This window comes from Pristis pectinata, chromosome 37 (assembly GCF_009764475.1).
Source record: "Pristis pectinata isolate sPriPec2 chromosome 37, sPriPec2.1.pri, whole genome shotgun sequence".
Classification (NCBI taxonomy): Eukaryota; Metazoa; Chordata; class Chondrichthyes; order Rhinopristiformes; family Pristidae; genus Pristis; species Pristis pectinata.
The window spans coordinates 6,136,081-6,158,196 of NC_067440.1; the positions used below are offsets into that span (position 1 = coordinate 6,136,081).

Here is a 22,116-nt window from a genome sequence, read left to right on the forward strand (position 1 = left end):
ATATACGCACTACCCTCTGTGTGAAAAAGTTGCTCCTCAAGTTCCTACTAAATCTTTCCCCTCTCACCTTAAACCTGTGCCCTCTAGTTCTTGCTTCCCCAACCCTGGGAAAAAGACTGTATGAATTCACCCTATCGATGCCCCTCGTGATTTTATACACTTCTCTAAGGTCACCCCTCACTATGCTCCAAGGAGAAAAGTCCTAGCCTGTCCAACCTCTCCCTATAACTCAGGCCCTCAAGTCCCGGGAACATCCTTGTAAATTTTCTCTACAGTCTTTCCAGTTTAAGCACAAAACTCCAAGTGCGGCCTCACCAATATCTGTTACACCTGCTCCATGGCTTCCCGACTTCTTTGTTCTTCTGGGACTTGACATAAAGAAACACAAAATGCTGGAAACACTCAGCAGGTCAGGCAGCATCTATGGAGAGAGAAACAGTGAATGCTTCCCTTGCACTAAAATGAAACATTTTTTTGTTCTAATTGTGTTCTTTCTTGTAAAAATTGTGTTTAATTTGTGTTTAATTTATGTTTTTCTTGTGAATGTTGTGTATCTGATGCTCTGTGCCTGTGACGCTGCTGCAAGTAAGTTTTTCATTGCACCTGTGCACACACCGACTTGTGCCTGGGACAATAAACTCAACTTCGACTTTTGATGTGCACAGGTACGGTGAGGTACAGGTACAATGAAAAACTTGCAGCAGCATCACAGGCAGGTGGAACACAGAGAATATAAACTATACATAAATTATACAAGATACTGGAAAAAAAAAGTGTGCAAACACAAGACCTTAGTGCAAAAAAAGACACAATCAGAGGCAAGTCCGTGGCAGTGCGAGAGGTGATCCGTAGCGTTCCTTTGCTGAGGGAGGGTTAGGGTTGTGCCGGTCGGTTCAACAACCGAATGGTTGAAGGGAAGTCGCTGTTCCTGAACCTGGTGGTGTGGGACTTCGGGCTTCTGTACCTCCTGCCCGATGGGGGCTACGAGAAGATGGCATGGCCCGGATGGTGGGGATCTTTGAAGGTAGAGTTGATGGGAATGTGGGTAGAATCAAATGGGATTAATGTAAGGATGGTGCAAATGGGTCGTTGAGGGTTGGCACGGACTTGTTGGGCCGAAGGGCCTGATTCCGTGCTGTATTTCTCTACAGTTTTATATCTGAGCACTGCTTCACTATCGTAGACCAGAATTGGAGATTTTATTGAGTCATATTTGATCCTTTAGTTTATTGGTTTATTATTGTCACATGTATGGAGATACAGTGAAAAGCTTTTGTCTGCGTGCCATCCAGACAGGTTATTCCGTACATAAGTACATCAAGGTAATAAAAACGAAAACAGAATGCAGAATAAAGTGTTATAGTTACAGAGAAAGTGCAGTGCAGGCAGACAAATAAAGTGCAAGGGCCACGACGAGGTAGATTGTCAAAGTTAAGTTCATTGTCCCATGCGCAAGTCGGTGTATGCACGGGCAATGAAAAACTTACTTGCAGCAGCATCACAGGCACAGAGCATCAGATACACAACATTCACAAGAAAAACATAAATTAAACATGTTATGCACAATTTTTACAAGAAAGAACACAACTAGAATAAAAAAAATCCATTTTAGTGCAAAGTGGTCCCAGTGTTGCTGTACTGAGGCAGTGATTAGGGTTGTGCCGGTTGGTTCAAGAACTGAATGGTTGAAGGGAAGTAGCTGTTCCTGAACCTGGTCGTGTGGGGACTTCAGGCTTCTGTACCTCCTGCTCGATGGGAGCTGTGAGAAGATGGCACAGCCTGGATGGTGGGGATCTTTGATGATGGACGTTGCCTTCTTGAGGCAGCGCCTCCTGTAGATACTCCTGATGGTGGGGAGGGATGTGCCCGTGATATATTGGGCCGAGTCCACTACTCTCTGCAGCTTCTTGTGTTCCTGCGCGTTCGAATTGCTGTACCAGACCGTGATGCAACCAGTCAGGATACTTTCAACAGTACATCTGTCAAAGTTTGTTAGTGTTCGGTGACAAGCCGAACTGCCTTAAACTTGGAAGGAAGTAAAGATGCTGGCGCGCCAACTATGTGCTGGGCCCAGGACAGGACACCCGATATGTTAATGCCCAGGAATTTCTGACCCCCTTCACCGCTGATCCACCAGATGTGGACCAATCCCTGGCCCAGATGTAGAAGTAGGGATGGGATTAATCACCACTAATAAGCATGAGTCTACTTGGCTCTGGAAACTTTAATACTCTTTACAGATACAATTCACCAGTCTTACATTTCCCAATTCCAATTAACCCCATTCTCCCTGGTTTTCTCAGAACCTCCCACTGAAGCAGAGCCTCCAGAAGATCCTCTGTTGGCTTTTTAGTTTCCCACTACCCTCCCCTCTGTCTTGTCCCTCTGCTCTCCGATCCACCCCCCCCCCCCCCCCAAAGAGTTGAAGGCCATTTGAAAATATTTCACTTGGTTGAGGTGAAGGAAGGTTCGCCACTCTGCTGCCCTGTTCAGGATTTAAAAACACAGGAGCAGTGGGCACGGGGAAGCCAAGTGGGTTGAGCCGCCGCCTCACAGCCCCAGAGACCTGGGTTCGATCCTGACCTTCGCCGCTCTGTGTGTGTGTGTGTGTGTGTGTGTGTGTGTGTGTGGAGTTTGGACGTTCTCCCTGTGACCCTGTGGGTTTCCCCCGGGTGCTCTGGTTCCCTCCCACATCCCAACGCCGTGCAGGGTTGGTGGTTAAATGGCCGCTGTAAATTGCCCCCCCCCCCCAGTGTGTGGGTGAGGGGTAGGAGTTGATGGGAATGTGGGGAGAATGAATTGGGATGAGTGAATATGGGTCAGTGTGGACTTAGGACCTGCTTCAACACCATATGACTGTCGTTTCCTTCTTTGGAAATATAAATGTGTAATACTGTCTGATGCAAATATGACTTGATGTTTGTTGCCTAGATCTAGACGTCTCATTTCCACATCCCTTCAGGCCAAACTTCATTCATTAACCGTGCACCCGCCAGGATGGTGAATGGTGATGAGCCCCTCAACGTCAAGGAGGTGGCAGCCTCCTCCCAGCCAATCCCAGCAATGCCCACCTCCCATTGGTTCAGGCTCTGCAGCTGAGTGTCTCCCATTGGAGAAGGGTGGACCAGTGGGAGAACCAGTAGCCAGATGTGGAAATTCGGGGATGAATAATTCAGTGCATTTCCGCTGAGTCAGTAAAAATAAGACACAGTTACTGATGGCCAAGCCTTGAGTTTGGTGGAGCCAACAGTCAAGTGCCCCGTGTTTGTTGGGAAAGTGGGAGCAGAAGTTGCGATTTCACACGATGTGAGTGTGCGAGTTGGAGGTTGTGGTGTAATCATGGCTCTGGGGAGGTGATATTTGAGCCAAAGATCTGTGGAAGCGAGTTGCAGTGGAGTGAGAGCAATTGGGTTTGTTACAGAATGGCAGACATTCAGGGCTGTTAACTCTCCGATGCAACGTACACCCCTCCCATTGTAACAGTGTGATACACCCTGTACCCCTCACTGTAACACTGACACACCCCACACCCCTCACAGTGACACTGACACACCCCTCACTGACACACTCCACACCCCTCACTGTAACACTGACACACCCCGCACCCCTCACTGTGACACTGACACACCCCGCACCCCTCACCGTGACACTGACACACCCCACACCCCTCACCGTGACACTGACACACCCCTCACTGACACACCCCACACCCCTCACTGTGACACTGACACACCCCGCACCCCCCACTGTATCACTGACACACCCCGCACCCCCCACTGTAATGCTGACACATCCCACACCCCTCACTGTAACACTGACACACCCCACACGCCTCACTGTAACACCGACACACCCCGCAGCCCTCACTGTGACACCGGTACACCCCACACCCTCAATGTAACACTGATACACCCTGCACCCCTCACTATGACACTGGTACACCCCTCACTGTAACACCGACACACCCCGCACCCCTCACTGTGACACCGGTACACCCCACACCCCTCACTGTAACGCTGATACACCCCACACCCTCACTGTAACACTGATACCCCCCTCACTGTAACACTGATACCCCTCACTGCAACACTGTAATACTGACACACCCCACACCGCTCATTGTGACACTGATACACCCCTCACTGTGACACTGACACACCCCGCACCCCTCACTGTAACACTGACACACCCCGCACCCCTCACTGTAACACTGACACACCCTGCACCCCTCAATGTAACACTGACACCCCCCCACTGTAACACTGACACCCCCCCACTGTAACACTGACACCCCCCCACTGTAACACTGACACCCCCCCCACTGTAACACTGACACCCCCCCCACTGTAACACTGACACACACCACCCCCCCCACTTTATCACTGATACACCCCACACCCCTCACTGTAACACCGACACCCCCCACACCCCTCACTGTAACACCGACACACCCCACACCCCTCACTGTAACACTGATACACCCCACACCCCTCACTGTGACACTGACACACCTCACACTCCTCACTGTAATACTGATACACCCCACACCCCTCAATGTAACACCGACACACCCCACACCCCCCACTGTATCACCGATACACCCCACATCCCTCACTGTGACACCGATACACCCCACATCCCTCACTGTGACACTGCCACACCCCACACCCCTCGCTGTATCACTGATACACCCCACACCCCTCACCGTGACACTGACACACCCCACACCCCTCACCGTGACACTGACACACCCCACACCCCTCACTGTAACACTGACACACCCCACGCCCATACTATTTCATCGTTTCCCCGTCCCTGACCCAGGGTGGTGACAGGATTTTGAACCAGTGTCACGTAGCTGAAGGCTCCCTGGGCCACTTGCAGGGCAGGAACCTGTCACGGGGATACTGATGACAGCCGCAGCCTGCGGGATGGAGAAATTGCAAAGCTAAATCCTTGAGACAGATTGTGTGGGTGTGGACAGCAGGAGAACCCTTCCTCCTTTCTCCTGGTGTGAGGGTGTGGAAGGGCTTGTGTACCACATCGAGGGGGCAGGGAGATGGGGAAAATGAGCCCTTCTCTGCCCGAGAGGCGTCTGCTGAAACATGGTGCCTGCAAAGTGCAAAATTTCATGTTGTCTCCCAGTGCATCATAAATGGGTCTGAGCCTGCTTCTGATTTCAGGGGCTGGTTTGCCGTAAATGATCGAGAAGCGTGCTCTCCCCAGAGGATCGTTGTTTACCACAGCCAGTTGTGCTGAAGCATTTTGCCTTGTTAAATTGTGCATCGATTTGTGGATGGTCCCAGCTCCTGGATTCAATTGCTTTTGTGGAATTGATATCTCTCTCTCTCTCTCTCTCTCTCTCTCTCTCTCTCTCTCTTGTTCTCTCTCTCGTTCTCGTTTTCTCTCTCTCTCTCTCTCGTTCTCTCTCTCTCTCTCCCTCTCTTTGTCTCTCTCTGTCTGTCTGTCTCTCCCTTTCTCTCTCTCCACTCTTTCTTTCTCTTTCTCTATCTCTCTCTGTCTCTCTCTCCCTCTCTCTCTTTCTCTGTCCTCTTCCCCCCCCCCGTCCTCTCTTATTTGCTTTCTCTCTTTTTTCCTCTCTCTTTCTCTCCCCCCTCCCCCTCCCTGCCTCTCTCCATCTTCTCACTTCTGCACCGTGGCTGATTATCTGTCCAAAATAACCACATCCCCCCCCTCTCTTATTCACTCTTTCTCACCTTTTCTCCCCTTTATCCTCCCTTTTGTCTCTCCCTCCCCCTCCCCCCTTCTCTCCTTCCCCCTCTCTCTCTTCCCCTCCTCTCCCTTCCCCCTCCCCTCTCCCCCCTCTCCCCCCTCTCCCCCCTCTCCCCCCTCTCCCCCCTCTCCCCCCTCTCCCCCCTCTCCCCCCTCTCCCCCCTCTCCCCCCTCTCCCCCCTCTCCCCCCTCTCCCCCCCCTCCCCCCCCCCCTCCCCCCCTCCCCCCCTCCCTCCCCCCCCTCCCTCCCCCCTCCCCCTCCCCCCTCCCCCTCCCCCCTCCCCTCCCCCCCCATCCTCTGGGCCCCATATCTGCCCTCCCTCCTTACACTCTCCCGCTGAACCTTCTTTCTCTCTACATGTTGACTGCTAACGAGCTCTCTCCTCCTCTGTCTCTGTTGTTGAGTGCTGTTTGAGTGCGGTTTAACCAGAATTGTGTGTGAGAACCATCCACCACTCAGAGTCACTAATCATTTCAAATGTTGGGGTGGTGGGGAGTAGGTGTGTGTGTGTGTGTGTGTGTGTGTGTGTGGAGTTTGCACGTTGTCCCTGTGATCCCTTGGGTTTCCCCCGGGTGCTCTGGTTCCCTCCCACATCCCAACGACGTGCGGGGTCGGTGGGTTAATCGGCCCCCAGTGTGTGGGTGAGGGGTAGAACCTGGGGGGTGTTGATGGGAAGGAAGGGAAAATTAGTGGGGGGGGGGACAGGATTACTCTCACCAACTCGATGGGCCAAATGGCCTTGTGTGCAATAATAAATATGAAAGTAATAAAAGTAAAAAAAAAATGCTAGATAAGAAGAAAATTTGATCTGGGGTTTGCGCTGAGGGAAAAAAAAATTGGCTGAGATTTGATGGGATAGCAGGGCAGGCGTGATGGGCTGAATAGTCCCCTCTTTGTCTCAGACTCAGACCAAGGTGAATGCTGCACTTGTGGACAGAGAGCCACAGAGTCACACGGCACAGAAACAGGCCCTTCGGCCCATTGAGTCCATGCTGACCATTAACCTCCCATTTACACTGATCCCGTTTCATCCTCCCCACATTTCCGTCAACTCCCCCCAGATTCTACCCCTCACCCACACGCTAGGGCAGCGCGATTCACAGCGGCCGATTAACCCACCGACCCCGCACGTCGTTGGGATGTGGGAAGGAACCGGTGCACCCGGGGGGGAAACCCACAGGGTCAAAGGGAGAATGTGCAAACTCTGTCTCTCACACACACACGCACGCACACGCACACACGCGCACACACACACAGCGCCGGTCGGGATTGAACCCAGGTCTCCGGAGCTGTGAGGCAGCGGCTCCAGCCTCTGCGCCATTATACATTCTTGTCGAATAGCGCGGTATGTTTGGAGGGCCTGTTCCTCGTGTATACGTTCAGATCAAGTCACACAACACAGGAACAGGCCCTTCAGCCCTACTCATCCATAATGACCAAGATGCCCATCTAAGCAGGTGCCATTTCCCCGCATTTGCCCTTTATCCCTCTAAACCTCTCCCTTCCACGTTCCTGTCCCAAGTATCTTTTAAATGTACCCGCCCCTACCACCTCCTCTGGCAGCTCGTTCCACAGACCCACTACCCTCTGTCCTTTTAAATCTTTCCCCTCTTACCTTCAACCTGTGCCCTCTATTGATATTTCGATGTATCGATATTTCAGTGGAGCAAAGGAAATTACAATGGTATGAGAGAGGAGTTGGCCCTAATTGATTGGAAGGGTAAGCTGGCTGGAGGGACGGCAGAGGAGAAATGGAAGGAATTTCTACAGGAAATAAGGAAATTGCAGGATAGATATATTCCAAGAAAAAAGAAGGTTTTGAATGGAAAAAAGGTACAAATGTGGATAACGAGAGAGGCGAAGGCTAAAATAAAAGCAAAAGGGGCGGCGTACAAAGAAGCAAAAATTAGTGGGAAAACAGAAGACTGGGAAGCTTTTAAAAACCTGCAGAGAGAAACTAAGAAGGTCATTAGGAAAGAAAAGATGAATTATGAAAGGAAGTTGGCAGCTAACATTCGAGAGGATACTAAGAGTTTTTCTTAAATACATATGGAGTAAAAGAAAGACACGGGTTGATATAGGACCAATTGATAACGGTGCAGGAGATATTATGATGGACGATAGAGAGATGACAGAGGAATTGAATGAATATTTTGCATCGGTCTTCACCGTGGAGGACATCAGCAGTGTGCTGGTTAGTCAGGAGTCTCACGAAAGGGAACTGAGTTCAGTTAAGATTACTAGGGAGAAGGTGCTAGGAAAACTAAATGGGCTAAAGACTGATAAGTCTCCCGGACCGGATGAGGTGCATCCCTGGGTTCTGAAGGAGGTGGCTTTAGAGATAGCGGAGGCATTGGTGATAATTTTCCAGAAATCGATAGATTCCGGCATGGTTCCGGAGGACTGGAGGGTCGCAAATGTAGTTCCGTTGTATAAGAAAGGTGGGAGGCAGCATAAATGAAATTACAGACCTATTAGTCTGACGTCAGTGGTGGGAAAGTTATTGGAACCTATCCTCAAGGATGGGGTTACGGAATACCTAGAGGCGCAGGGCAGGATAGGTCCTAGCCAACATGGTTTTGTGAAGGGAAGATCCTGCCTGACCAACCTATTGGAGTTTTTTGAAGAAATCACAGGTAAGGTGGATAAGGGAGAGACGGTAGATGTTGTGTATTTAGACTTTCAAAAGGCCTTCAATAAGGTGCCTCACAAGAGACTAATTAATAAGATGAGAGGTCATGGAATTACGGGTAGGATAACAGAATGGGTGGAGCATTGGCTGGTTGGCAGGAAGCAAAGAGTGGAAATAAAAGGATCTCGTTCTGTTTGGTTACCAGTTACTAGTGGTGTGCCGCAGGGGTCGGTGTTGGGACCGCTCCTTTTTACCTTGTACATTAACGATTTGGATGATGGAATAAATGGTTGTGTGGCTAAGTTTGCGGATGACACCAAGATAGGGGGAGGAGTAGGGAGTATTGAAGAGACAGGAAGGTTGCAGAGGGACCTAGACAGTTTAGGAGAATGGGCAAGGAAATGGCAAATGAGATTCAATGTTGAGAAATGTGCAGTTGTACACTTTGGAAGCAGAAACAAGCGGGCAGATTATTATCTAGGAGGAGAGAAAATCCAAAGCACGGAAGTACAAAGGGACTTGGGGGTACTCGTGCAGGTCGGATCGGTGGTAAAGAAAGCGAATGCTATGTTGGCATTCATTTCGAGAGGTAAAGTGTATAAATGTAAGGAAGTGTTGATGAGGCTCTACGGGGCACTAGTGAGGCCTCATTTGGAATATTGTGCGCAGTTTTGGGCCCCACATCTTAGGAAGGATGTGCTGATGTTGGAGAGGGTTCAGAGGAGATTTACAAGGATGATTCCAGGAATGAAAGGGCTTGCATATGAGGAGCGTTTGTCGGCTCTTGGACTGTGCTCACTGGAGTACAGAAGAATGAGAGGGGACCTCATAGCGACATTTAAAATATTGATAGGAAAGGACAGTAAATGTGGCTAGGCTGTTTCCCTTGGTGGGTGAGTCCAGGACCAGAGGGCATAATCTTAGAATTAGAGGGTACAGTTTCAAAACAGAGATGAGGAAAAATTTCTTTAGCCAGAGGGTGGTGAATTTGTGGAACTCCTTGCCACTTAGAGCAGTGGAGGCCAGATCAGTGGGGGCGTTCAAGGAGGAGATAGATAGATATCTAAATAGTCAGGATATCAAGGGATATGGGGATAAGGCTGGAAATTGGGATTAGGCTGGAAATTGGGATTAGAATAGGTTTTTTTCCCCCATTCCCCATTTCTCATTTCTATTTCCCTTCCCTTGGAGCAGACTCGATGGGCCAAATGGCCTGCTTCTGCTCCCTTGTCTTGTGATCTTGTGCCCTCTGTTTCTGGGTTCCCCTACCCTGGGGGAAAAGACTGTGTGCATTCAGCCCATCTATGTGTTGGAATCTCAGCAGACAACATCTGGGCTAAATTCCAGCTGTTCTGATGAGAGACAGGAAGACTCGATCTGTTCTGTTAAGTAAAGGCAAAGTGTCAGTGTGTTGGGCAGTTTCATATACAGTTCAGAATCTCAAATAAAATTCCTTCATTTACCTAGCCCCCACAGACAATCACATCCGGTGAGGCTGGTGTTTGAAGAAAGGTCTGTACGGAACAATGTTCAGTAAGCGGGTAAACTGTACTTTTTGCAGTCATCTGAAAGCAGATGCTGGAAATCTGAAATAAAACCAGAAAATGCTGGAAACACTCAGCAGGACAGGCAGCATCTGCAGAGAGAGACACACACACAGACAGATTGAGGCTGATGATGACCTGTTATTAGAAAGTTAGAGCTTTTTCAAGGAAGTTTGCTGTTTTCAAAGGTACAAAGGGTCTTTGGGCTGGAAAGTGTCTCTCTCTCTGTCTGTCTCTCTCTCTCTGTCTGTCTCCTTCCCCTCTCCTCCCCCCCTCTCTCCTCCCCCCCTCTCTCCTCCCCCCCTCTCTCCTCCCCCCCTCTCTCCTCCCCCTCTCTCCTCCCCCTCTCTCCTCCCCCTCTCTCCTCCCCTCTCTCCTCCCCCCTCTCTCCTCCCCCCTCTCTCCTCCCCCTCTCTCCTCCCCCCCTCTCCTCCCCCCCTCTCCTCCCCCCCTCTCCTCCCCCCCTCTCCTCCCCCCCTCTCCTCCCCCCCTCTCCTCCCCCCCTCTCCTCCCCCCCTCTCCTCCCCCCCTCTCCTCCCCCCCTCTCCTCCCCCCCTCTCCTCCCCCCCTCTCCTCCCCCCCTCTCCTCCCCCCCTCTCCTCCCCCCCTCTCCTCCCCCCCTCTCCTCCCCCTCTCTCCTCCCCCCCTCTCCTCCCCCTCTCTCCTCCCCCCCTCTCCTCCCCCCCTCTCCTCCCCCCCTCTCCTCCCCCCTCTCCTCCCCCCTCTCCTCCCCCCTCTCCTCCCCCCCTCTCCTCCCCCCCTCTCCTCCCCCCTCTCCTCCCCCCCTCTCCTCCCCCCCTCTCCTCCCCCCCTCTCCTCCCCCCCTCTCCTACCCCCCTCTCCTACCCCCCTCTCCTACCCCCCTCTCCTACCCCCCTCTCCTCCCCCCCTCTCCTCCCCCCCTCTCCTCCCCCCCTCTCCTCCCCCCCTCTCCTCCCCCCCTCTCCTCCCCCCCTCTCCTCCCCCCCTCTCCTCCCCCCCTCTCCTCCCCCCCCTCTCCTCCCCCCCCTCTCCTCCCCCCCCTCTCCTCCCCCCCCTCTCCTCCCCCCCCTCTCCTCCCCCCCCTCTCCTCCCCCCCCTCTCCTCCCCCCCCTCTCCTCCCCCCCCTCTCCTCCCCCCCCTCTCCTCCCCCCCCTCTCCTCCCCCCCTCTCTCCTCCCCCCCCTCTCTCCTCCCCCCCCTCTCTCCTCCCCCCCCTCTCTCCTCCCCCCCCTCTCTCCTCCCCTCTCTCCTCCCCTCTCTCCTCCCCCCCCTCTCCTCCCCCCTCTCCTCCCCCCCTCTCTCCTCCCCCCCTCTCTCCTCCCCCCCTCTCTCCTCCCCCCCTCTCTCCTCCCCCCCCTCTCCTCCCCCCCCTCTCCTCCCCCCCTCTCTCCTCCCCCCCTCTCTCCTCCCCCCCCTCTCCTCCCCCCCCCTCTCCTCCCCCCCCCTCTCCTCCCCCCCCTCTCCTCCCCCCCCTCTCCTCCCCCCCCTCTCCTCCCCCCCCTCTCCTCCCCCCCCTCTCCTCCCCCCCCTCTCCTCCCCCCCCTCTCCTCCCCCCCCTCTCCTCCCCCCCCCTCTCCTCCCCCCCCCTCTCCTCCCCCCCCCTCTCCTCCCCCCCCCTCTCCTCCCCCCCCCTCTCCTCCCCCCCCCTCTCCTCCCCCCCCTCTCCTCCCCCCCCCTCTCCTCCCCCCCCCCTCCTCCCCCCCCCTCTCCTCCCCCCCCTCTCCTCCCCCCCCCTCTCCTCCCCCCCCCTCTCCTCCCCCCCCTCTCCTCCCCCCCCCTCTCCTCCCCCCCCCTCTCCTCCCCCCCCCTCTCCTCCCCCCCCCTCTCCTCCCCCCCTCTCTCCTCCCCCCCCTCTCCTCCCCCCCCTCTCCTCCCCCCCCCTCTCCTCCCCCCCCTCTCCTCCCCCCCCTCTCCTCCCCCCCCTCTCCTCCCCCCCCTCTCCTCCCCCCCCTCTCCTCCCCCCCCCTCTCCTCCCCCCCCTCTCCTCCCCCCCCTCTCCTCCCCCCCCTCTCCTCCTCCCCGCCCCTCTCCTCCCCCCCCCCCCCACCTTCCCCCTTCCCCCTCTCTCTCTGTCTCGCTCCTTCCCCCACTCCCGTCTCTGTCTCTGTCTCTCTCTGGTATTAATTACTAATTTGTTTAGTGATGTTAATTGAAGGCTAAATATTAGCCAAGATGGAACAGTTGTTCCCTGTGACGGTGACCAGATCACTTCTCGAAGTAATGTAGTATTGATCGATAGGAACTCCAGAATTTTAGATCAATGCCATACGAACGAGAGAGTGTAACCTGGAACACTACTGCAGGGGGTGGAGATGTATCCACCTTCTCGTTCAATCCCCCCCCTCCCCGTGACCATCCTCCACAACCCTCGGGGGTGGGGGGAGGGGGTGACAGAGAACTCCAGAGATTCCCCTCCCACTGTGAGGAGAAGTCCCGACACACCTCGGTGTTAAATAACCGACCCCCTAATCCTGTAACTCTGTCCCCTCGTCCGAGACTCTCCCACTGGTGGGAAAATCTCCACACCGACCCTGTCACGTCCCCTCGGGATCTGAGGTGTTTCAATAAGATTGCCCGTCATTCTTCTAATACAGATTTAGTTCTTTAGCCACTGCTGATAGGACAGTCCTGGTCCTGGTCACCACACTACAGGGTGGGTGTGACGGTTCCGGAGGGGATTCACCGGGATGGTTCCCGGGATGGAGCGTTTCAGTTATGGGCAGAGATGGGAGAGGCTGGGTCTGTTCTCCCTGGAGCGGAGAGGGTGCAGAGGGGACAGGATTGAGGTCTATAAAATTCTGGGGGTACAGATAGGGCAGACTGTAGGAAACCTTTCCCCATATCAGAGGTAGATACAACTAGAGGACGTAGATTTAGGGGAAGGGGAGAGAGATTTAGAGGGGATCGGGGGGTGGGGACCTTTCCCACCCGGAGCGCGGTGAGTGCCTGGAACAACTTCCGGAGAGAGAGGTGGAAGCAGAGTCACTGACGGTGTCGGGATGAGCACTTGAATCGCCCAGGGATAGAAGGCTGCGGGCCAGGTGCTGGGAGGTGGGATTAATACGGATGGGTGCCCACTGGTTGGCATGAATGTGTTGGGTTGAATGGCCTGTTTCTGTGCTGTATGGCTGTATAACTCTTTGGCCCTCCAGAGGAGGTCTGTGTTACCATGGACAGTATTGTGGTGCGGTGGGTAGTGTTGCTGCCTCCCAACTCCAGAGAACCGGGTTTGAACCCGACCTCTGGCACTGTGTGTGTGTGTGTGTGTGTGTGTGTGTGTGTGTGTGTGTGTGTGGTGTTTGCACGTTCCCCCTGTGACCGTGTGGGTTTCCCCCGGGTGCTCCGGTTCCCTCCCACATCCCAAATTGGCGAGTGCTCCTCATTTGGGACGTTCCAGAGGATACTGCAAACCCGCTCAGACCCTGATGTACTTCCCACACACCGTCAGCTGGCATTCTGTTGGAAGTTTACAGACAGCATCCATGGAGATACAGAATGAACAGCTGAAATTATTTACCCTTCATTAGCCCGGTTCTGGGCTGTTTCTCTCTGCTCAGATGTTGCCTGACCTGCTGAGTGTCTCCAGCACTCTCTGCTTTCATAGAGAGATGTGACTCGGAAACAGGGCCTTCGGCCCATCGAGTCCCTGCTGACCATCAACCACCCATTAACACCAATCCCATTTCATTCTCCCCACATTCCCGTCAACTCCCCCCAGATTCTACCCCCTCACCCACACACTGAGGGAGCCAATTAACCCACCGACCCCGCACGTCGTTGGGATTTGGGAGGGAACCGGAGCACCCGAGGGAAACCCACGGGGTCACAGGGAGAACATGCAAACTCCACACACACACACACACACACACACACACACACACACACACACACACACACACACACACACACACACACACACACACACACACACACACACACACACACACACACACAGCGCCGGAGGTCAGGATCGAATCTGGGGCTGGGAGGCAGCGGCTCTGTCGAGGAACTGTAGGGGAAGGAGGAGTTGGGAGTGAACTCAGAGTGGGAACAGCAGCCCTGCAGACGACTCTTGATACAGGACTGACCACTGGGCAGGACAGAAAGGTACGGTTCCCCTTGTAACTGTCCGGTGTCGAAGGCAGTCATGCGAACCAGGCTGCAAGCACTGGAGAACACGTCAGATCTCAGTGCCGACTTTCGCTCCCGTGTATAATGACTCAAACTCTCAGCTATGCATTTTATGCCAGTAGATGTGCCATTGCCATTGGAGATGCTAGCTGGTAGCCAGTTCCAGTATCATATTGACTCTGACATATTTAAAGTGTGATTATTTTTTGGAAGGGACCAGCCAGTGTCTCCGATGATTGAAACAATAACAGGGAGTGCTTTCCAACCGCACCAAGCTGCAAGCAAACCTCGCCCGACTGTGTTCACAGCTCGGTGTGGTGAGTGACAGAGCATAGGAAGATCCAAGGACAGATAATCTCATAATCCCTTACAACACCCACATGAGCGGGCTGCAGAAACCCAGTGAATGCCCCAATGTATTACTGGAGGGGAGCAAAGCAGCCAGTAGTGCTGCTGCCTTACCCCTCACCCACCCCCCACCTCCAGAGACCCGGGTTCGGTCCCCACCTCTGGCGCTGTGTCTGTCTATGTGTGTGTGTTTCTGTCTGTGTGTGTCTATCTATGTGTCTCTGTGTGTATCTGTGTCTGTGTGTGTATCTGTGTCTGACTCTGTGTGTGTATCTGTGTGTGTGTATCTGTGTCTGACTGTGTGTGTGTCTGTGTGTCTGTCTGTCTATGTGTGTGTTTCTGTGTGTGTGTGTCTATCTATGTGTCTCTGTGTGTATCTGTGTCTGTGTCTGACTGTGTGTGTGTATCTGTGTCTGACTCTGTGTGTGTGTCTGTCTATATGTGTGTGTCTGACTCTGTGTGTGTGTGTGTGTGTGTGTGTCTGTCTATATGTGTGTGTCTGACTCTGTGTGTCTGTCTATATGTGTGTGTCTGACTCTGTATGTGTGTGTGTGTGTGTGTGTGTGTGTGGAGTTTGCACGCTCTCCCTGTGACCGCGTGGGTTTCCCCCCGGCTGCTCCGGTTCCCTCCCACATCCCAGACTGGTCGCTGTAACCGGGAGCGCAGGTTAATGGGGAAAACAATAACTGGGGTCACCTGGTGGGAGAATGGGGAGAGCCCGGTCCCAGGTGCTGATTTTGGGAACAGTCAATGGGGTGGATTAGGGGAATGCCCTTCCCTACAAATCCCTAGCGATGGGGGACTAGAGGGCACCAGTAAATGGGGGATTAGAGGGCACCAGTAAATGGGGGACTAGAGGGCACCAGTGAATGGGGGATTAGAGGGCAGCAGTGATTAGAGGGCACCAGTGAATGGGGGATTAGAGGGCAGCAGTGATTAGAGGGCACCAGTGAATGGGGGATTAGAGGGCAGCAGTGATTAGAGGGCAGCAGTGATTAGAGGACAGCAGGAAGTGGGGCATTGGAGGGGGTGTGTAAATGTGGATTTTGGTGCCGGTGGGTGTGGGCAGTGCCAACAGTAGAGTGTAGCTGACATCTGAGGATTTCAGAGCACATTCCCACTGATTGTGCCTGACGGTTACAGTGTGTGAACGTTCAATGATACTGAAGTTTTTAGCCTGAATTTTTCTGCTCTGTTTGGATCCTGACGCTGTGAATATGAAACCTCACTTCTAATTCTCTATTGATTGATGCTCCAATTGAGTTAGTCTTTTTACTGAAATGCAGGAAGACATTTTCCTCATGCAGTGAGCTGGTCTGCGATCTAACGGGTAATTCAGAGTAAATTCTGACTGGATTATTGCCGCTATCTCTGCTTCCCTGTGCAGTGGTGCTGAGTGTGGCAGAGGTGTGGGATCTTATTCATTATCGCAGTGGATTTTCACTCAATAACCACCAGTTTTTACTGGTTGTGCTGTCCAGGGGTAGAATCTGGGGGGATTAGATGGGAGTGTGGAGAGAATAAATAAATGCGATAAACGTAGGATTGGTGTCAATAGTTGGCACGGACTGAGAGAGGCTCAGAACCTACCTGAGCACTGCAGCATCACACTCAACTCTATTATAGATTCCAAGGACTATACACACACCCCCCCCCCCCCCCCCATTTGTGGCTGTCCACAAATGCATTGGGGGAGGTAACACATTGGGACCCTCCCCCAATTCCCCATTTACCAGGGATAGTTCCCTAATTCCCCATTTACTGGTGCCCTCCCCTAATTCCCCATTTACCAGGGATATTTTCCCTAATTCCCCATTTACCAGGGATATCCCTAATTCCCCCAATTACTAGTTCCCTTCCCTAATTCCCCATTTACTATTCCCCATTTACTCAGACCCTCCCCTAATTCCCTATTTACTGGGACCCTCCCCAATTACTGGTGCCCTCCCCTAATCCCCCATCTCTGGGACCCTCCCCTAATTCCCCATTTACCAGGGATACCGCCTCTAATCCCCCACCTACTGGGACCCTTTCCCTAATTCCCCATTCACCAGGGATACCCAACCTAATCTGTTGATACGTCGGTGGGGTTGGAATGTGGATCTATTGCCGGCCTCTCCGGTTTCCTCCCACATCCCAGAGACGTGCGGGTCGGTAGGTTAATTGGCCGCTGTCAGTTGTGTGGGTGAGGGGTGAGGAGTTGGATTGGTGTCAATGGTTGGCACGGACTGAGAGAGGTGCTGTAACTCAGAACCTACCTGAGCACTGCAGCCTCACACTCAACTATTTTTTTACAATGCAGCATCAGGATTTATTTCAATACATATTGTACCTGCTGAGTTTAAGTTAAGTTTAAGTTCCCATGGTGATTTGATGGTGTGCATTAACAGCAGAGCCAAGTGTATGTTGTTGGGATACTGGAAATATCCAATTAACCACAAATTAATTCTAGGATTGCCCCCCTTGTGTGCAGGTGAGGGGGTAGAGTCTGGGGGTGGGGGGGGTTGATGGGAATGTGTGGAGAGTGAAGCAGGATTGGTGTGGATGGGTTATCGTGAACTCTTTGGGCTGAATGGCCTGTTTCTGTGCTGTGTCTCTCTCTGACTATAGTTATGGGGAGAGATTGGCCAGGACTAGGTCTTTATTCCTTGGAATGTAAGAGAATGAGGGGCGACCTTATATAAATTTCTAAAATTACGAGAGGCATAGATAAGGTGGACAGTAACAGTCTTTTCCCCAGGGTAGGGGAGTCCAAAACTAGGCGGCATAGGTTTGGGGTGAGAGGAGAAAGATTTAAAAGGGACCTGAGGGGCAACTTTTCCATGCACAGGGTGGTGAGTGTATGGAACGAGCTGCCAGGGGAAGTGGGTGAGGCAGGTACAATGGTATCCTTTAAAAAACACTTGGATAGGTACATGGAGGGGCAGGGCTTGGAGGGATATGGGCCAAACGCAGGAAATTGGGACTAGCTGGGTGGGCACCGTGGTCGGCATGGACTGGTTGGACTGGAGGGCCTGTATCCGTGCTGTATTGCTGTGACTAATATTATTCCAGGTTAAGAGTGCCAGATAGGTCAGTGGACGTTGGACAAATCCAACAGTCAATTTCGACCTGAATCAGAATCAGGTTTATTATCACTGCCGTATGTCGTGAAATTTGTTGTTTTGCGACAGACATAAGGACATAAACATTACTATAATTTGCAAAAATAAATAAATAGTGCAAAAGAGGAACAAGGTGGACGGTAACAGTCTTTTCCCCAGGGAAGGGGAGTTCAAAACTCGGGGGCATAGGTTTAGGGTGAGAGGGGAACGGTTCATAAACCATTCAGAAATCTGATAGAACTGGTATTGCAAACATGATGGTTATTAAAACCCACAAACGTGTTTTAGGAATCTAAATACCCTTCCCACCAAACACCCAAATGATCAGCAAAATGAAGCGTTGGGCAATACTACTGCTTTAAGTTACCATTTCCCACACTCAACTCCTCTGGTGAGTTGGCATAAGGCATTTGACGTGTTTGGAGGCTGCCGGGGCGGGAGAGTGTTTGGGGACAGGAAAGGAGACAAGCTAACTTGGTCGTGCCTTCACCTGAGGGGGAGGGGGGGGACATGCAGGGAAAGAGGCATGTGTGCAGAAGAGAGCTCCTTCATGTCAAGATCATTGGCTACACGTGTTCCGAGGTAACGTTTTGATCAGACACGGATCAAACAGAATTGTTCAGCATCGACACTGCGTGGCTTCGCTGTGGGGTTTGGAATTACCTTGAAGAAGGTGCTGTGATCATGAAGGCTTGCTTTGTGACCAGTCTGTGTTAGTCAGTCAAGTTTATTATCAGATGCACAAGGCCATGTGTGCACAGGTGCAGTGAAAAACTTACTTGCAGCAGCATCACAGGCACATAGCACCAGATAGCAGCATTCACAGGAAAAAGTTAAATTATACACAATTTTTACAAGAACTAACACAATCAGAACAAAAAAAATACAAAGTCCACTTTAGTGCAAAGAGGTCATAGTGTTGCTAAACTGTGGTGATTGGGGTTGTGCCGGTTGCTTCAAGAACTGAATGGTTGAAGGGAAGAGGCTGTTCCTGAACCTCGTGGTGTGGGACTTCAGGCTTTTGTATCTCCTGCCTGATGGGAGCTGCGAGAGGGTGGCATGGTCCGGATGGTGGGGATCCTTGATGACGGATGTTGCCTTCATGAGGCAGCACCTCCTGTAGATACTACTGATGGTGGGGAGGGATGTGCCCATGATTTATTGGGCCGAGTCCACTACTCTCTGCAGCTTCTGTGCATTTGAATTGCCGTACCAGACCGTGATTTAACCAGTCAGGATACTTTCAACAGCACATCTGTAGAAGTTTGTTTGGTGACAGGTCCAACAGCTGGACATGGGGAGGGGGAGTTCAGAAGGAATCTGCGAAGGGGTCTGGGGCCCATTGTGAATGAGCCTGGTCTCTTACCAAAGGAAGGGAAATATTTGCGATCAAGGGATTGGAAAGATTGACTCCCGGGGTAACAATCGGCTGGAGGAACTCAGCGGGTCGAGCAGCATCTGTGGGAGGAAAGGAATAGTCGACGTTACCGCTCGAAACCCTGCATCAGGACATTTCCTTGGCACCCCCCAACACAGATGCTGCTCGACCTGCTGAGTTCCTCCAGCAGATTGTGTGTTGCTCCAGGTTCCAGCATTGCAGTCTCTTGTGTCTCCACTGGCTCCTGGGGTGACGGATTGGAGAGATTAAGCAGACAGGATCTGCATTCATTTGTAAAGAAGAACGAGTGGTGATCTCACTGGAACAGACAAAATTCTTACAGGGGGGATGTTTCTCCTGACTGGGGAGTCTACAACCAGGGGGGCACAGTCTCAGAATAAGGGACTGACTGTTCAAGACAGAAATGGGGTGAAATTTCTCCTGCTATCCCCACCTCCTCTGGGATTCTCTGCCCAAGGGGTCTGTACTGAAGGTGGGATTGATAGATCAGATATTAAAGGGCTTCCTCCAATCTAGAATACTGCATTAGGTGTTCACTCTGCGGAGCACCTGCGTTCAGCCTGCAGGACTGACCTGAGTGTCCTATTCTTTCCCTCTTCACCCTCCCACTCCCACTCTGATCTCTCTGTCTGTGACCTCCTGCATTGTTCAACTGTTTGAAGCAGGTAGACTCCTTTGTGATATGGTGGCCTCTCACTAAACAGCGTTACGTCTTACAATCAAGTAGACATTTTCAAACTGATTCAGAACAGTACATAAAGTAAAATGGTTTCCAAGCATGTTGTTAACATCATGAATTATTTAATGGCAGTTGAATGAAACATTGGAAACACCAAGTAGGCTTCCTTGTGATAGGGTGGCCTCTAACGAAACAGGTATTGGTATTGGCTTATAATTGTCACTTGTACCAAGGTACAGTGAAAAGCTTGTCTTACAAACCGATCGTACAGGTTAAATCATTACACAGTGCAGTTACATTGGGTTAGTACAGAGTGCATTGATGTAGTACAGGTAAAAACAATAACAGTACAGAGTAAAGTGTCACAGCTACAGAGAAAGTGCAGTGCAATAAGGTGCAAGGTCACAACAAGGTAGATCGTGAGGTCAGAGTCCATCTCATTGTACAAGGGAGCCGTTCGATAGTCTTATCACAGTGAGGTAGAAGTTGTCCTTGAGCCTGGTGGTACGGGCCCTCAGGCTCCTTTATCTTCTGCCCAATGGGAGAGGGGAGAAGAGAGAATGACCCGGGTGGGTGGGCTCTTCGATTATGCTGGCTGCTACACCGAGGCAGCAAGAGGTAGGTTTTACAATCAAATTCCAAGCGAGGCCTAACACAAGCTTAAGGAATAACACCTCATCCTCTGGCTGGGCGAGTTGCAGCCTCCCAAACTCAACATGGAATTCTTCAACTTTGGATAACTCGCCCCTTCTGTCGGTATCAGAATCAGCCGTTTTCTGTCTGTCATCATTTTGATACCATTTTTCTCTCTCTATTAGTACAGCCTGTCCCATAGCAACACATAACACAAACATCTCTCCTCCTGATCTACCCTGTTGCTCCTACAACCCCTCTCCAGCCCCCCTCATCACCCTTCTATCCCCCTCTCTCCCCTCCCCCCCCACACACCCCTCCCACTGGGTCCCCTCCCATCTGCCCTCCCCTTATTTGGTTCCAGGCTCCACCTTCCTGTCCTATCAGATCCCACCATCTGCGGCCCTCTGTCGCCTCCACCTCTCACCTCCCGGCCTCCGTCGCTGTTCCCCCCCTCCCCTCCTCCATCTGCCTCTTCCCCCCCCCCCCCCCCTCACCTGGATCCACCTATCACCTGGCCGGCTCTTGCTCCGCCCCTTCCCCTGGTTATACGGGCTGCCTCCCCTCTACTCTTTCAGTCCTGAAACGTCGACGGTTCATTTCGCCTCCACGGATGCTGCCCGACCCGCTGAATTCCTCCAGCAGATTATCTGTGGCTTCAGATTCCAGGTCTCCCGTTTTGTCCAAATTCAGTCCCAGGTCCCATGTTTCTCCCCATTCCCCTCCACCCCCAAGATCAATGTCCAATACCTTCTTGACTTCTTTGAAATTATGCTTTACTGTCCAAATTCTTTGGACAAAAAAGCATAGTTTACTTCTAACTGTCTCCCGCTCCGTTTGGTCTCACCCTGCCACAGATTTTCCCTTGTTCTACCCCTCCCTCCCCCACCTTCTCTGCTACTGAAAGTTAACTTGTCTTCTCTCTTTCCCTGGGAAACGTTAACTGCTGCTGTCTCCACAGACGCTGCCCGACCCGATGAATGTTTCCGGCAATTTTATTTCGAATTCGCAGCATCTGCAGTATTTTTGTATTTGATTGCCATGAGTTCTCAAGGGAATTCCTGGGCGCGGGGCTAGTGCAGGGAACCGGGGCCGGGGGTGGAAAAATCGGCCGTGGATCGTGATGGCGGGGCAGGCTTGAGGGGAAGAACGCTCGCTCCCGCTCCGAATCTCATTGGATGTCTTGTTTGGGGGTGGGTGGGTGGGGTTTGTGAGTCATTCTGTGTGTGGGAGTTGACGGGGACTGAGTTTGTTCACGGAACAATGATTGTGCCCAGGGAAAGGGCTGGTGGAACTGCCCCACCCCCCAATGTTCAATGAAATGGGCGCAGTGTGCAGCCTTCCACAGGTGAAGTGCCTGCAAAGTCAATGCAGTGGGATCTGGGAGACGTCTGAATTGGCGTGTGCTCAGGGTGAACGGGTGGAAAATCTGACTCTGGGGAGAATTGGTCTGGAGTGCCTGTGGGACGGTGAGGGAGGCGTGTCGGGGATGGCAGAATCTATCACCACTGGGTCCTGTTGGGAGGGTGTGGGTGCTGGCGGTTGGATCGAGGTCAGATGGAGTTCATTGTTGACCAGGAGTCACGTGTGTGCTTCCGGGGCAGTGTACGCCCTGGTTGGGGGCCAAGTGTGCTCCCAGGGCAGTGGACTCTCCTCTGGGGAGTGCAGTGTACTCTCTCTTGGGGTCCCAGTGCACCCTCCCCTGTGTGACCCAGTGCACCCTCCCCTGTGTGACCCAGTGCACCCTCCTCCCTGTGACCGTGCACCCTCCTCCCTGTGACCGTGCACCCTCCCGTGTGACCCAGTGCACCCTCCTCCCTGTGACCCAGTGCACCCTCCTCCCTGTGACCCAGTGCACCCTCCTCCCTGTGACCCAGTGCACCCTCCTCCCTGTGACCCAGTGCACCCTCCTCCCTGTGACCCAGTGCACC

At 52.6% G+C, this 22,116-nt stretch overlaps 1 protein-coding gene across 7 annotated transcripts in view; it reads left to right on the forward strand.

The window, feature by feature from the left end:
• The window catches only part of LOC127586590 (neuroligin-1-like), a 235,439-nt gene that overhangs the window by 34,860 nt on the left and 178,463 nt on the right, over positions 1 to 22,116 (forward strand). The window lies entirely within an intron of this gene.